The sequence below is a fragment of the Ambystoma mexicanum genome, chromosome 3q (assembly GCF_040938575.1).
Source record: "Ambystoma mexicanum isolate Mex_15411 chromosome 3q, UKY_AmexF1_1, whole genome shotgun sequence".
In the NCBI taxonomy this organism is placed as follows: Eukaryota; Metazoa; Chordata; class Amphibia; order Caudata; family Ambystomatidae; genus Ambystoma; species Ambystoma mexicanum.
The window spans coordinates 991,193,923-991,206,571 of record NC_090926.1 but is presented as its reverse complement, the minus strand read 5'-3'; positions in this window follow the sequence as shown (position 1 = coordinate 991,206,571).

The window sequence follows — 12,649 nt, the reverse complement described above, 5'->3', positions numbered from 1 at the left end:
TTCTTTGCCAGGGTACCCTAGGTGCCAGAGCCAGAGGCATCCTCATCTGGATCTCTGACAACAAGGCGTGCAGGGTCGACAGAATACCCAAGTAAATATCCCTCGGCTGCAAAGGCGGAATAGGGAATCTAGGCCCTGCGCGGTTTTCCTCCACTTCAATGTCCTTGTGGACCGTGTAAGGACTCCTGGTCTTCATCGTCCGTGGACGAGACTTCCATGGTTCGGCAACAGTCTGTGGGGTCTGCTTCGGGGACTCCTCAGCCCCCTTTTCCCTCCTTTAAGAGTCTTGAAGTGGGGCCTGCGCTGTGCCCCCCCCCCTTTCTGGCGTGCCAGCAGACTTTGGCAAAGTCACTGCGGCGGTGTTGCACCTGGGACGTAGGGACACCTGAGCTGCGGGGGCTACCTTAGCAGGGTCAGCTTGCTTAGCTGTTGTGACAGTAGCCGTTGGCAATTCAGTCACCGGCGAGGTCTTAGCCTGTGCCGATTGGGCCTGCTTGGACCATTCGGCCTTCTCCTCCGTCCGCTTCACGTAGTTTAGCCGGGGCAGATCATTTCCTTTTCAGAGAGGAGCTCAATTGACGCAGAAGGTGATGCCGATAGCGCCCTATCCACCATGGGACCTGCTTCTGCGGCGAACCCGGTGCTCTCAGACTTGCGGCTCTTGGCATTATCTTGGACCCTCACGGATGAGGCGCCCTCAAAGGACTTAGAAGACCGTACGGTCCTGGGTGAGGCATGATCCTGCTGCGAGCACGGGTCAGAGGTCTTGGTGTTCAGCCTCGCCGCCAGTCTACTGTGCCTGTCCTTGGTCTTCTTGGAGAAGCCAAGGAATATCTCACACTCCACTTCCTTGTGGTCCGGGTGCAGGCAGTAGAAGCATTGCAGGTGCTTGTCCTCCACAAACGCGTTCCGTAGCCAGCATTTGGTGCAGGCCTCCTCCTCTGTAATGGTCTGAGGGTGCGAAGTAGGTCCCATGGCCTGCTAAAATCTTTGACTATCTTTGCCCTTGAGAAGTGCGAAACTTCACTGACAAAGGGTCCCCTCTCTTGGCAGGAGTAGCAAAGAGCACACAGGATGCCATGAGGCCGAGCAACCTCAAAAAATCAAAGGCCAGCAGATGCTGGACATTTTGAAATTTCGTTACCATTTGCAGAATGTGTTGAGTTCTCACCTCGGGAGGCGAGGCTTTCCCCGAGGAAGTATCCAGGACTGCTCCGATGAATTGGCATCTTTGGAATGGTATCATATGGGACTTTTTGTAATTGAGGGAGAACCCCAGTTTGTGTAGGGAGTGATTCTGAGATGTTCCTGGGTCAGTTCGGGTGAACAAACCCTGCTCAACCAATCGTCCAGGTAGGGGTAGACGTGAATACCCCCCTCTCATGAGACTCGCTGCTACTACCGCCATCAGCTAGGTGAAAACCCTCGGGGTGGAGGTCTGCCCGAATGGCAGAACTCAAAACTGATAGTGAGAACCGCCAACCACGAACCTCATGTACTTTTCAGTGCTTGAGATGGATTGGCACATGAATGTAAGCATCCTGAAGGTCCAATGATACCAACCAGTCTTGGAGTTGGAGAGCCTGCAGGATCTAAGAAAGGGTGACCATCTTCAACTTGTCCTTCCTTCAAGTTTCTTAAATCCAAGATGGGTCTCAATCCTACATCCTTCTTGGGAATGAGAAAGTAAGGGGAATACCAACCATTGTACCTCTCCTCTGCAGGTACATCTTCTAGTGCACCTTTCTCTAGCAGGGTTAATATTTCCTGCACAAGGAGTGGATCTGGAATTTTGACAGAGCTGGTTCCCGGTGGATGTTACAGAGTCCTTAGGCAGTAACCCTGAGCTACTGTTTCCGGGTGCCCAAGATTCTGAAGTAATGCCCCGCTATTCATTCAGATGCTGAGAGATTGTGCCTCCCACCGGGGTCTTGTACGACAAGGCCTCAGAGTGGCTTAGAGGCGGCTGCAGCAGCAGCTGAGGGCAAAGATGCCGCTGCTGGGGCTGATTTAGCACCCCTTCCTCGCCCACAGCGAGGGAATTTTCTTTGTCCTTTCTGTACGGCCTGTCCTCTCCCTCTACTAAATGAGGAATTGTAACGAAAAGTACGACCTCTCCAGGAAGATGAGCCCGAATAAGGTTGCTGAGGTTTATCATCTCTATCCGGGGGAATAGAGGGATAGGCCGACTGTCTAGTGGCAGTCGCAGCCTGGAAAACCAAACTCTCAGGCGTAGGGCGTTTGCTGAGATAATCAGGGTCACTGCTAGATGGTCTATACTTCCTGGCAAAGCTCCTATTGACATCTGGGCCAGATTCAGGAGTCTCCTAATTAGCTACCACCTTCCTCTGAAGGGCCCTATGAAAAGGTAGAATTGGGTCTTTTGGGGACCCTGGCCCAGAATGTCTCATGTCATCCCGTTCGAAAGTTGATGAGGCCCGACTCCAACCCATGTAGTCAGTGACCCTGTTCATAAGATTCCTGTATCCTGAATCTGCATGGTCTGAAGGGTCAGGTTTAGCAAACGCCAACTCTGGTGATGTATCAAGACCACTGGCAGAGTGGAGGGCGTCGCAGAGATCTTTAATTCTGGACTCAGGGTCAATTAATTCTTCAGGTACTTCTCTTTTGACCTTCCTGCATCGTCCAAAGGAGTGACCGGGGTCTGACTCTTGCAAGGCTCTTTTGATGGGGGTCGAGGCCGCATTCTCAAAGATTTGCAACATTTCTACCCTAAAAGCATTCCACTTATTGGGGGAATACAACCTAGTCGGGCATCATATAACCTCGGTGGAGGTGTCCGATGACTAAGAGGAAGACCTGTGGTGTCTCTTCTTCGTCTTCTTGGAAGAAGACAAAGATTGTCTCAACCGAATCCTCGATCAAGACCTCTTCGAGTGTCTATGCCGAGTAGAGTCTTTGGACTCACTGGATTTTTTATATTTCTTCGAAGCTTCCTGCCCCACCGCCAATTTACCTTTGCATTCCCGAAGAGCTTTTTCAGTCATAGACTGACAGGAGCTGCAGCCGTCTGATGGTCGGAACCTAAACACCAAAGGCAGACGCAGTGAGGGTCTGTTATTGACATTTTCGCCCCACAGTCGTGACATTTCTTAAAATCTGACTTAGGGGTAGAAGAAGACATTTTTTCTTGGAGGAAAAAACAAAGCGCCCCGTTATCTCAAAGCGAAGCAATCAGAAAAATGGAACTGTAGCCAAAGGGCATGGCACAAACTATTTATACTCCCGGTGACGTCGACACGCCACAGCAACCCTCAAGGGACATCAACGCCACAACATAGTGCACAGCGCCCTCTGCCGAGAATATTTTTTTCCCCAAGCAGCGAAGCTGGCGAGATACGAATATCAAAGATCAGGAATACGTGGGAGTACACAATCCATTCGAAATACAGTTTTTAAGTTAAAGTGCAACTGTTTTTTCTTTTACCACGGATTCCCAGCCGATTGACAGTGAATATTCATGAGCATGTGAATCAATGCTGGAGAAAGATAATTATCTCCACACCACCTCATTTGTTAAGGTAGAGCATGGACACAGTGCGGTCTGTCAAGAAGAGCAAAGCATCGCCTGATCGTTGCAGCTCCAGAGTTCATTTTTTTTGGTGAAGTTTACTAAACCTTTACAAAATGAGCACCAAAAAAAAAAGAAATTAAAACAAAATTCTAATTGTCACAATAAAACTTTTCATATCAAAAACAGTTCTCGAGCCTATACACCAGTGGCAGGGCCAAACAAAGTCTGTAGTAAATTATTCCAAGAACACTTCTGGAGACATTAATCATACCTTAAGCTGTTTTTGAGTATTAAGTGTGTCTTTCCAGTATTTACTTAGTTTTAATTTTAAGGTCCTTATTCATGGATGTTAAAAGGCCTACTGTATGAATCCAAAATGTTTTAGTAAATCAACTACAGAGAATGTCAAAAAGAGTCATGACCAGAAATAATTCTGTTCCAAAAGAAATCTCAGATCAGCGCTACATCTTTTTCTATGTATTTCCTGAGATGCAAATATCTCAGGTTCCAGGTGCCTTCCCATTCCATTAGAAGGTGCCTCAAACTGGTTTGAGGGATTCTCACACACTTAACATAGTTTCTTCGAGTCTTCCCCGTCTTCTCTGTATCAGTACTTCCTCAATTGGTAAAAGGATTAGTCTTACCCTAAGAAAATTATTTCTCATCTACCTGTCTGGACATTTTTATGAGGCATCTTGCTAGGAACCCCAACATTTTGTCCACAGATTGGAAGGCATTTTGCCTATTCGCATTTCTGACCTTTGCAATTGTTTTAATCCAATCGCCTCTTTCACCATCAACTTTCACTTTCTGGGGTATATTAAGGTCTCGGGTTTTAGGTCATAGTCCAACAGAAAATCTTTTACTTTTGATTCCAGATGGATTAGGAGTTCAGATTTTAAGCATTCCAAATGAGCCTTGATGTCCCCATACAATGAATTGCGATCTGCTATTATCAGTATTATTATGTGTTGAAGAATCTTTGTCTCCACCTTGTGTGTTGCCGGACAGGCATATATTCTATAACCCAAATACACTCTTGGAATTATGTCGGTTCCCAAGACCCAGTTGGAAAATGGGGTCTTTTTTTGTGTACTTTTGAAAATCAGGATTTTAGATTTCAGTGGGTTAATAGTTAAGCCATTTTTTCGGGCGTATTCTCCTAGGCCGGTCAACAGCCGCTGCAAACCTATAGCCGTCCTGTCCAGCAGCACTATGTCGTCTGTGTAGGCCAGCCAATGGATCTTTCTTCCATTAATTGCAGGGCTGGCCAACCCGGACGATTCCAGGAAGTCCCCCATATCCGCCAGCAACAGATTGAAGAAAGTTGGAGTGCCAAGGCACGCCTGCCGTACTCTTCTCTCCACTTTGATTGGGGCCGAGAGATAACCTTGTTCATCCAGTCGCACTCTTAACAAAGTGTCCCCATGAAATTCAATTAGCATTGCCAGAAGCGATTCTGAGATTCCCCATTCCCTCCACAAGAGAGCTCTATCCACCTGATTGAAAGCTTTGGACAGATCTACCCAGGCACCATAGAGTGGCAGTTCTCCCTTGGCCATTGTTCGTTCACTCACCAGATTCAGGATAAGGCCGTTCAAGGTGGTAGAGACGCCTCGCCTAAAACCTGTTTGAAGGCAAGAAAGAATGTGCGCAGTGTCTACCCATTTGGTAAATTCCCTCAATAGCATTTTCATAAAGATTTTACTTTCTATCTCAAGGAGGGCGATAATTCGCCGGGTCTAATCTGTCACCCCCCTTGAAGAAAGGTATGATTATTGCAGTCTTCCATGAGGGTGGCAAGTGGACATCGGCTAAGTATTTCCTTAAAAAGACAATACAGAAGTTTGGAATCCATAAACCATAAGTGTACCCTACCCTCTTGATTCAGTCCAATTTAAAGTAAATTCTGGGTGAGCAAGCAAACGACAATTTCTTTTCGAGAGTGCTATAAATTGTCTCAATTCACTAAAGCTAACATTTGTCCTCGTCTTAGTGAAATTGAGATGGTTGGAGGGAGAAAACAACAGTCCTGTGTTGACCTATAGTCATTGAAAGATTCAAAATCATAAAGTACTCATTTGGAAAAATAATTTAGTCCAAAACATTTGTACATTTTCTAAAAACTATTGATTTCTTCAAGGTATAATACATAGATACACATAACAAAGATCATTCAATTTCATGATTCATTGTGTGAAGTGATAGAAAAAACAAATGAATTGTTTCAAAACATTAGAGCAACTTGACAAACAAGGGTTAAAATTACAACAAGTGTGCTTGCAAATACAATCAAACGACAAATACGGGGAGAAAAAAAAAACACACAACAAAGCTAGGGGGAAACTCAAACTGTAGCTGCCCCCAAGTGTGTGAGAAGTTCCTTTCTAGTTAGATTCCCTTGGTTCCCTGTATGGATAGGTATGTCTAAACTGATCCTTTGTCCATAGGGTTGGCTAAATTTATTTTCTTTGGGCTTCAGTTTTGCCCAACCTGTGGGTCTTTAAGCGGTAAAAGAATTATTTGCCAACCTGGTACTGGGTAGAGATGCCCCAGCTGTTCACGTTTCGGCGGTCTTTCAGCTCTCGCATGCATCCGCCTTCATCAGGGCGTATTATTTCAGGACCCTGCCGTTGAGCTTATCCCAAGGATTGGGTTGTAGAGTGGACTGGAGAGGCGAGACACCCCTTATCTTCTTGTGGGGTTGCTGCTATGCCTAATGTAGGCGCTAGTTGTCTGGACTGGGATGTCTGTAGTCCCTTCCTTGGTACTGGTTCTGATTGTTGTGGAACTGTTCCCAATTCAACAATGGTGCCCTTGTACGGGGGTGGGCAGATGTGCTGGCGGTGAGGTCCGCAAAGTCGCACTGGCGTTCTGTGTACATCTTGTCAGGGGAGGTCTTGATGTTCTCGAGATTAATATTCGCATCTGCATACACTTGTTTGCCAATTGAATTAGCTTGTTCGCGAGTAGAATGGAGCCTTGTCAAGAGGGTAGGGTACACTTATGGTTTATGGATTTCAGTTACTTGAGGCTTAGTATCCTTACCCTTTACAGCCTCGTCCCTGAACCCCAAAGGGGGCTCTTTATGATACCAATACAGAAGTCTGGACCATAATTCTTGTACATTTTTAAGCACTTGATAGTTTAGGCCTTTCGGGCCAGCCGCTCTGGAAACTGAGGACTTAGCTATAATGTCCTTGATATCATCTTCCTCAAACGAAAGATGCCATACAATGTTAGGTTGTGCAATCTCCGCGTTGGCCTGGGTATTTAAATGATTTGGTTAGATGGTCCACCAATTTCGATTCAGGAACTAAATTACAGCGAGTGCTACTGCAGTTTTTCTCCAGCTGTCCAATCACAGACCAAAAGTTTCTGGTATTACTTTCACTTAACCTCAGCATGTGTTCTCCATCTTGGTGCATCCAAAGCACTCAGATTTTCTGACCCGTTTTTGTAAGTTTGTTGTGCCTTTTTAACTTCCGTCTTGTAATGATACACACTAAGGTGCAAAGTTTTAAGGCTTCTGATTTTAATTCTAAGGGCTCTCTTCCTATCCAGGTTTCTTAATCAAAACAATATACAGGAGTACATTGTTTGCCTTTTGCAGGCTCACTTGGGGGTCAAGGTGGGAGAGAGGACTGACCAGATTGATTTGATAAAGTTTTCCAGATAGCAGTATTCTAATATGATGGATTCAAGTATTCCATTTAGCGTATTGTTCAATTTTTTCCCCTTCTTGTCTATATTTAGTCAACTGTACTTTGCCTGAGTTGGTACCTATTATTTTTTGTGGATATTGTTCTACAGCTGATAGTAGCAGGTCAGAGAAGAGTAGCTCTAAGCATAAATGGTCGCTTATGTCATCCTGCTTGATGACGAGAAGGGAACGCCAGGAAAACAGGCCCGGGGAGACAAAGATGTAGTCCAAAATGGATGAGGACTGACCGAGATGCCACGTGGCACCAAAGTCTCCCTCTGATCTGATGGCATATTTAACATTTTCAACCCCCAAGAGTCCAGGAAATCAAGCCAAATTCGACCCTTCTTTGTTAAACTTTTCGTGGGTTAAAGTCCTGCAAGGATTATGTTGGCATCAGTATAGTTCAGCTTGATTAGTTCCAATAGTGAGGACAAAATTGTCAAAGAAACCGGCGGTTCGGAGCCGGCGGGGTTCCAGTAGATGTTAATAGTAATTAGCGCGGGGTCTGGCATAACATTATTTAAATGGACTTTACACGCCTGGATTCCTATTGCATTGTTAAAGATAGGGACTATGTCTTTAAATTAGATTTTTAAAAGCCATCAATAAGCCCCCTGATGGTCTGCCCATCACTTTTTGTAATGCAGAAAGGCAGAATGATGTGTATTCCTCAATTTCCACTAGATTAATCAACCTGGTTTCCTGGAGCAAAATTATGTCATTTAGCGTGAAAAGACTCCCTCTCCCAAGTCTAGATTTAAAGATGCTGGTACCCCGCGTATTCCAACTTGCCACTCTTAAGGTGTTCTTAAGTGGCTGAGCTCCCCACCCCCAGTTTCTGCAAAATGTGCAAGAGTAGTTCTGGGATAAGTGCCAGGACTTTTTCCTGGACTGGGCCTCCAGCAGCAGGTTTTCTAGTGACTGAGTCAGTTTTCTCCAAGTTCAGTCTTTCCCCTGGACAAAGGGCTTCTAGGCTGTCCCATTTATGGGTCTTTAGTCTCCATTGGCATATCTAAATGGACTTTTAGACCATATTTCTCCAGATTGTTTGATGCATTCAAAATGGCAATTTTTGCTTTTCTTGATGCAAGGCATACTTCCGCCAGGAGGTAATTGCCAGCTTGTGGAAATTTCACTACCTCTATGTCCTCTGATGCTATGAGATGGAGGCTTGGCACTTTTCTGACCTGTGTCAGGATTACATTTCGGTTGAGGGATTTGTAGTTAGCAGGGTTCACCAGAAGATGCATCCAAACATTTGTAATGGCAAAGTCCGAAATGCTCTCCTCACCCATCACTACAGCACTATTGATCTCCTCGTGAACAGAGTCGCCGGGACAATTTTTCTCAGATCCTTCCCTTAGCTGTTGATTTCCCGACTTCATTCCAGATTTTTTCGGACTGTCGGGGGGTTGTCTTTGAGTAAGGACTGGTGCCGCCGATGCTCTGAGTGGGGCATACCCGGCTTGAGATGGCAGGGGTGTTTTAGAAGTTGTTTTGTAAAAATTGGTGTCAGTTTGAGATCCTTTTTCAGAATGGCACTTTGAAGTGAATCCACGCAGGTATTCTGCTTTGGGGCTAATTGGTTTATCTGAAGGAATATTGGAGTCCATCCAATGCTTTCTGTTGCTTTTCCTTTTTGGGATTTTGTTTTCGCTTGTCCTTGTTGGACCAAAACTGGCATTTTTTGGGGGGTCTTATTGGACTGACAATCCTCCTGCCCTGGACCATTTCACCACTTAACATACGGATCTGTCTGAAGGCCAACGCTGACATTTATAATCTCTGGCACTTCTTGCAGTTGTTCCTTCTGGTTTTTACGAACATGTTTTTTTAATGTTCTTATTTTGGTGGAAACAGTGGATGACAATGGCCCAGCCGGACTAACATCTACAGTTCTCTTCTCCACTCTCTTTTTGACTCTTTTCTGATGTTTCAATGCTGTCAGGGAACGAGATATTCTTAATTGATTTACCCCTGAGGTTTTTATTCCCACATTTTTTTGGGTTTAACCTCTCTCTTAGCATTCGAAGGGGGTATTTTACCTTTAAATCCCCTTTTTTCTCTTTTTTTTGTTTTTTCTTCTCTCTCTATAATTACGATTGCTCCCAAGTGTCCATCCTTCCTGAATCTCTTCCATATTCTTTTTGTTCCTTGGTTTGAGTCATGGAGGAGACAGTGTTTGTCTCCACTGGTGCTTCTTTGATATTGGCCAAGCGCCTAAACTCTTCTAGTGTCGATACAGATAGTGGTGTGTCGTCAAAGGGCAACATCATTCCATCTTGTTTTTGTTTTTCCTCAATTACTACGGACCGGTTCTCTAACTGGGAAACAAGCCCCTGTAGCAGACTTCGAACAGTTTCATCTTCTTTTCTACTTTAAGATGCAGAGGATTGGATTGAGGAAATATCCATGCCTTGTTTTGCCACTTCAATCCTCCTTTCCTTTAGGGATGGTACTACAGTAGATGACGCTGCTGAGCCCTACCACTGCTCTGTCACAGAAGGACATTTCCTTTGTTAGCTCAAGGAGTCAACCGGCTTGTGTCTGAACTTCTGCTTTCAGGAGCTCAAAAACAGAGAGCAGGGAACTCAGCACGAAGTTCAGAGCTGACAATGTTCCTTCGTTGGTATCGGGGCTAACCACATCTGCTATCATGTCAGTTGGAGGTGTACTAGTATTTGGAATTTCCTGACGCCGCTCCACATCCAGAAAATGTATGTGTTCCTTAGCTTCCATTGGAGAGTAGAGTCCAGATCTAGCAGGTGAGCGTCCCAGCCCTTCAGAGTCTCTTCCGTGACTACAGACAGCTGGGGCTAGGTCCGCTGAAGCAACACCCCAATCAGCAAGTTGTGGATCCACCATACAAGATACTGAGAGACACTGTCCAAGATCTGCAAAGGCTCTGCCATGTTGCCCTGGAACTGAGACCACGGACACTGAAGTATATACTTGTTAGGAAAGATTTTGTTTTTGCGGCTTTCCTCCCATAGAATTCTATTGAACACCCTTTGCTTTATTTGACTCCTGCCCTTTCCTTGCTTCCTGCTCACTTTTATGCGGAAACTGATTAGTCTATAACACAATCAGTGCTGACTGACTCTACAGATTTCTTGTATTTCTAAAACTGTACAAATCACTTTAAAGTGAGGTGCATTTAGGATACATTGTAACTATTTTGTAACTTTCGGGTTACAAATGCAATATGTCTAGGATGGGCTGGTGGCAGAGGATATGTTCCTACTGTGTTAAACTTTTTATTCGTACACTTTTGCATTTACCACAAATGGCTAATAAGTGTGGCTAGCACCAAGATGGCCGTGCCAAGAGATTTTCACCTGAGATCACAAGAGATCCAGCCCTATGATTCTTTGGCCTTCTTCCTGCCAAATAAGGAATCTCCAGGGGAAAAGCTGGGGGTTTGGGGGAGGGTGGTGTGTGTGGGGGTGGGGGGGGGGCTGGTGTGTGTGTGTGGCGGGTATGTTTGTGTCTGTCTAGTCGCAGTCCAAACCCTGGTGCCTGAACATCTATTGCTGGGCAGATTGTGTGATCAGTAGCTATCCATGACTGGATAGCCACTGACAGTTTGAATGGTGCAGATCCTTACCATTAGTGGATCTGGGCGACTCAACTTTGGACAAAAGGAGGACTTCAGCAGCCATTCCACAGATCAACGCTGGAGCCAAGAACCCCAAAGAAATGCAGCCGCTGACTACCCAAGGACGACTTTTGCAGCTGACCAGCATTCACTCTAGTGAAGTCCCTGCTCCTCTAATCCGATCCAAAGAAGACCCTTGTTGGTGTTTCAACCAGTCTTGACCCCTGCATGAGGGTCCATGCCATCTAAGCCTTTGGACCGTGTCCCTGCACCAGCGTACTCCTTGGCTATTTCACTGCAGCCGTTCTGAGTGCTTCATTGGAAATTGTAGACACCAGCTTGTACTACAAAATGTCTGCTCCTGCATTTCCAGCCTTCTAGCAACAACGGAAGCTGAACAGAACCTGCTCCCTTTGTTTGTCCATTGAAGATTGCCTATTACCGCCTGATTGTGGTGACTCCGATAGCAATCAGTCTTCTTTGCTCCCTATAGGTTTCCTGAGGCCACCTGCTCTGCAGAAGTCTTCATTTCGTCCCAAGGGTATTTCAGCTGGAAGGTGACTGGAACCGAGGTTTAAAAAATGCGACCAACTAAAACTTGTACATGGAACAGACCGTTGCACCTGTGATCTCTACAACTCCCTCAACCGGACAAATCACAGACAACTGTGCCCCAACAGATTCCTGAACCTTGGTCTCTGGAGAAAGCAAAGAGGTAAGTTAACACATCTGCCCCATCCATCCGAATCCTCTGTATGCCTACATGGGCATAAAGTTCTGTCACTATTGCACTCTTTCCTGACTTGAACCGGTGGTGATCTAGTCATGGATCCCTTCCTAGACCTGCCCTACTATAGTGGGATTGAAAGTTACTTAACTGAACTTTCCTTAACCTTTTGAGTCGCAACCGCTGGCATTGTCTAATCATACTGTAAAACCTACCTCGATAGTAGAACTTTGGAACTGATGACTTTAGGGCACCAAGTCCAAATCCATCAATGGGCTGGACTAAAAAGTGCCAGGGAAGTGTTTTGGTGCTGCGCTGAATGTTTCTACTCTCCTCTATGAATCAGACTACTTCTCTTTATTGCACTGGTTTTGAATCGTATGCTTTTCTAACAACTCAAAAGAGTGAATGTGTAGATGTTTCACAGTAAGTGCGTGTAAATATTTGCCTAGAGGTTTCATGGCTTAGTGTGCATTTTAAAAGCCTAATAAACCACTGTACATTTGTGTAATTACCTGTCTAACTGAACTATTGGTGTTTCTCTGTGTGGATTCACTAATGCCCTACACCACAGATATAGCCCTGCCCAAGACTTACAGCTCAGCTACCTACCTTGATTGGGTTTGGCTAGACTGGTGGGTGTTTCCTGTTCACCATAATAAGTTGGCAACCCAAAATCCACGCCCATGGTTGGAAATATATCTTATTACTGGCGCGATCTCATGCACAACAGAACTTCATGCCCCAAAGGATACAGTAAGCCATGAGATACAAACTGCAGAAAGGTGGCAGCCAGGACCAGCATCTGTGCGAGGAAGAGGAGATGAAGGCCCTGCGTGCTGAAGAAAGACTGAATGGCAGGACTCTGAACTGGTAGTGGGCAGCACCAACCATGAACCAAAGTTACTTCCTGTGCTTGGATTGGCACATGGAAGTAGGCATCCCGAAGGTTCAGCAACCCCAACCAGTCCTGCAGCTTGGGTGCCTGGAGGATCTGGGCAAGGGAAACCATCTTTAACTTGTCTTAGCACAGGTACAAGCTCAAGAGTGTCATATCCATGATGGGAGGTGTGCCTCAGCCTA